The sequence below is a fragment of the Apium graveolens genome, chromosome 3 (assembly GCF_009905375.1).
Source record: "Apium graveolens cultivar Ventura chromosome 3, ASM990537v1, whole genome shotgun sequence".
NCBI lineage: Eukaryota > Viridiplantae > Streptophyta > Magnoliopsida > Apiales > Apiaceae > Apium > Apium graveolens.
This window is the reverse complement of record NC_133649.1, coordinates 286,637,167-286,642,145: the sequence shown is the minus strand read 5'-3', so window position 1 is coordinate 286,642,145 and position 4,979 is coordinate 286,637,167.

Here is a 4,979-nt window from a genome sequence, read left to right as displayed (position 1 = left end):
GAAGCCAATCAAGCTAGTTTGGAAGCTAAATAAGTTCAAATGTCTGATCAACTTACCGAGGTACAGAATTCAATGAAGTTGATTCTTTCTCTACTTCTTGGTGATGATGCCAAAAAGGGGGAGAAAATTGTTAAATCTAAATACAGACAGCTGACATTGACGAATACTGATGATGAAAATCCTGATGGAGGTAATAACGGGGAACAAAAAGATAATGAAAGGAGAAGAGGTGAAGAGCTAGTTGGAGTTAGTGGTTCATCAAAAGCAATCACTAGATCTCAATATAGACAAGGTGGAGAGAGTAAGAAAAATTAAAGAAGAGTTAGAGAATTGACTATGACAACAACAATGCAACAATCATTACAAGTCACAACTATTGATGATGACCAAGGTATTTTGGAGATAGAAGCTAGTGCTGAAGCAAGTCAATATCTTCAAACTCTGAAGTAAAAGGAAGAAAGATAACTCTATTTTACAAGGATCTGAAGATTCAAGCATTTAACTCTGAGGTGAGTAAACGAATCTTTGAAAGAGAAAATCCTAGAGTTGATCTAGAACAGCTAAGGCAAATAAAGGAAGACTTCAAGAATTCAATGAGGACAACAAATGCTGATATTATTGTTATCTCTCAAGAACTTTATGAAGATGATCCTTCTAACAGACCAATCAAAGGTGTAGTTATAAAGGAGGTACGTCAGGAAGAGGATGAAAGATCTTTCAGATCTCAAGCTATTTTAACTGCTGACAGGAAGCATAAAGCAAAAGAGAAGATAAGAGAGAAGTCAAAGATTTCAAAGCCTAAAGCCAAAGCTGTTGTAAAGAAGAAATCAGTATCTAAAGCAACTAAATCACAAATATTGATAGATCCAATCTATACAGTTGCTAAATCTTTTGATACTGATGAAATTACTGAAGAAGAAGAAATCAGCCAAGCTCACCAAAGAAGGAAGATCTATGGAGCTAACCGGGCTGATAAATTAAAATTGACCTCTGACATTGCTCAAGTTAAAGAAGAAGTTTTATTCAACCAACCATAACCTCTGATTCTGCTCAAGTTGTTAATTTCTCTAATCAAATTCAAGCAAATTTATCAAATCCTGATTTTGAAGACATAGTCTCTAATAAGCCATAACTTACTTTTGAAGAAAAGAAGAAGCTACTATGGGGAAGCAAGAAACCAGCACCTAGAAGAGACTCTTCTGAAACATTAAAGAAGATTTATAGTGTAAGTTCTTGTTAGTGTTTGTGCACTAGAGACAACACTATGATGTTTTAGTTTAAGACATTTGGATTATTAATATTTATGTTATATCGATTATTCTTTTTATAATTTATTAATTCTTAATTTACTGTGATATAAATGTTAGATTAATAAATGTCCTTGGAATATGATATAAATTCTATACCTCTAAGTACGTGACTTAGAAATGAGATTATGAGAATAGTATCAATATTCCTAAAGATCCCTAGTCAAGAATTATTATTAAGGGACAATAATAATGTATTAAGACTGGTGTGTTTGTTGACTGATGATCACATCTCATTGATCATAGGTATAGTGATACTAAAGTAAAAAACAAAGGCATATGTATATGTACATGGTGCTGGACAGACCCAATGTGAGATTCTACATGTATGTTATGTCATAAGTAATTCTCACTGTGATAATGATGTAATGGTCCTTAGACTTGAAATTATTATATTTTTATACGAGAATTAATGTACTTTGATTACATTAAAAGTTACCTTTGACCGGGTAATGATAAAAGTATATTTCGGGTATATTATGAATCATATGAGAAATATGAATGATCTAGAAATGATTTAACCCTCCTAATTTTAAGAGTGATATTATTGGCCCCTTGTGTGAGCTAGACTATGAAATGTGTGGCCACGCTCAAATGTTGATTTGATATGATAGTCTACTCATTGATCAAGGAATCATGGATTAAACATTGATGAGGATGACACATTACATGCCTCTAGTTTAATCTATAATATGTGATTAAAGGGATTATATTACATTATACATTATTTACGAAAGGTTAAATCGATCACCGACTGAATTATTATTACATGGGTAGCAATGATGTATTACTATATGCCGCTCATCGTTTACGATTTTAAATTAGATTTAAAATTCGTTGCCGACGTAATAATAACCTATAAGATCACACACAAAGAATGCTTGAAGGATTATTTAATTTAAATTGGATTTAAATTATATTAAAGTAATTTAAATTATATATAATAATAATTAAGTATGACTTAATTAATTAGATAAATAATGATATTCGAATTTACTAATATTAATTATGAAATTCAGTTTTTAAATAATTAAGTGTGACTTAATTATAATAAAAATAAGAATTTTGAATAAATAATAACTCCTAATTAGTTAAGAGTTATAATTCGTTTTTCTACTCTCTATATAATATCTCTTGTGGCTGATTTTTAAGATAAGACTTTTACTAAAACCCTAGCCACCAAGAGAGAAGATAGAGAGATCAAGAAGAAACGAGTTTGTGCTAGTACACATCCAATCCTTGAGTTCAAGCATTCGTGTGGCAACCGATAGAGCGTAGATCGCGAGAGCGGGATGCGTGGTGATTGAACAATCTTTGGATCTCCATTATTCAACCAATTTATAAAGCTTCTTAAGGTAAGCAATCTGATCTACGAGTTAAATTTCTATTTTTCGCATGAATCCTGCAGTAGATTTCGAAAATTCTGGTTTTTCACATTTTTAATTATTGTTTCTGTTGCGTTTATGTGCTCGAGACCCTTAAATGACATCAGAGCTACTTGTGAAAAGTGTTTAATTCATTTATGTGCTTACTGGTTTTATGATGATAACATGTATACAATATTTCATGATTGTTATGTATGCGATTTTGTATATTTTACATGTTGTTATGTTTATATATACGTATGTATGTATAGTTTTGAATATATGATATTCATGATAGTTGTATAATCATATGATGATTATATAATCTGTATATATTCTGATATATACTTGAATAATGTTTGTTCTTATAATATGAATCATATTTGATACGATTCTGAATCGGATGCAGCGGATTTGCTGAAATTTGGGTCTGATGTCCGATTTTGGCGAACGAATACGCTATTTCATATGAAATCGAGCGTTTGAACGAAACTGATAGGTAAATCTATCATTGACTGATCTGTAAGGCGTTTGACGTCGTTTAGGCCCTGTAATCTGCGATTTAATGTTATCAGATTTAATTTCGAATTTTTTGATTTTTGCCATATTTGGTTTTTATGATGAGATCATAATGGGTATGATATTTTAAGATCAGATTATGTGTTTTAACATGTTCATATGTGTTAATTGAGCATGGTGGATGGTTATGGCTTATGACCTTAGGTTAATAGTTTTGGTTTTTTAAATACGGCTTGCATGTCATTTGATCTTATAATTATCAAATCTTGAATGTAACTTGAGTTCTTATTGTAAGTTCATTAGATTAGTTTTTATATTTCATTCTTGTAATGTACATGAAGACATGAAGATTTGAAGATCAATGAAGGGTAATCCCACATGGAGGCCATTTAAGGAAGCAATACAAGAAAGAAGACATGTAATAGTTAGCTTGTATTTATTTTTCACCTTAGATTGACCTAGATCTTTGTCATTAGCTTGATGAAGATCACATAGGATGAAGCCATAACCAACCATGTATATTTATTGCACTTTATATATATATGCGCATATGATGAATGTATGTGTAGAGTAGTTTATAAAGATGCATGCTTAATTAGATTAAGGATGTATGTAATAGATACGACACACATGCCATGCTTGCTAAACAAGATAAAATCCGTAACGACTTAAGATTTTAAAATGAACTAATGATTATGAGATTCTTGTATTTATGAAACACGGAATAAAATACAAATTTTCTTTATTTCTGACATGGGGCAATTTTGTCAAAAGTGAGTTCATTGAACTTGTAAGGTTGTGGGTTTTAAGCGAGACCGTTTTGACTCTTAAACTACCTGGAAATCAGACCATTGACGAATATTGATTTGAAGTATTGTATTCAAGAAAAAATTAGGAATCTCTTTATGATAAGATCATGATCGTCTTAAAATTAACAAAACCTTAAAGTTAATATCAAGTTGATCAGATGCCTTCTAATGAGTCCAATGTGTTAACCCATAGATCGATAAGAAGTAGATTCACCAAAACGAAGTACTCATATCTATCGTGGGAGATGTGTTGAAGTATATTGATACTTTTTGACTATTGTGTTTGACTTAACTAAGTTCCCATAATAGGATTGTGAACTTAGAGGCATAGAGTTTGGCGAGATTTAGTAGATAAATATGAACAAATGTTGTTCTGCCAAGCTATCCAAGAGTTATATAGTTGATATAATTGACAAATATTGTCTACCTAAATAATCATATTTTAGGAGGAAAGAACCTAAATAGTCTGTAACTGCCAGATGGTCTGCATTCATAATGAACCTAATAAAGTTAAAGCAGAAAGGAATGCCTTACAGATCAAACTACATTCCAAAGTTCATTGATCAAACTGAATATGATGTTGATATGCCTATTGGAGGAGCCAAGATAAAAATGAATCTAGGGACAAAAGTTTTAACCTTTAATCCTGATGGAAAGAAAATTGGGTTTCTGAAGCTGGATGATCTATCTCTTGGAAATTCATAGTTACATAATCTCAGGGCTGCCATCTATCAAAATGATGAATCAATAGATGAAATAAATGAGCATAAACAGAGGAAGTTTCTTGAAGATTTTCGAGACTGTGCTAGAGTTCAGAATGAAGAGTAAAGTCTGATATTCACTGAAGTAAGAAAGAATATGCTTACTAGATTTCTGCATTTAGATAGTTTTGGCATCATCAAATTGGAACTTGTACATATTGTCATAATTCACAAGTTGGGGGAGATTGTTAGATATAATTGATGATATCAGCAGAAACT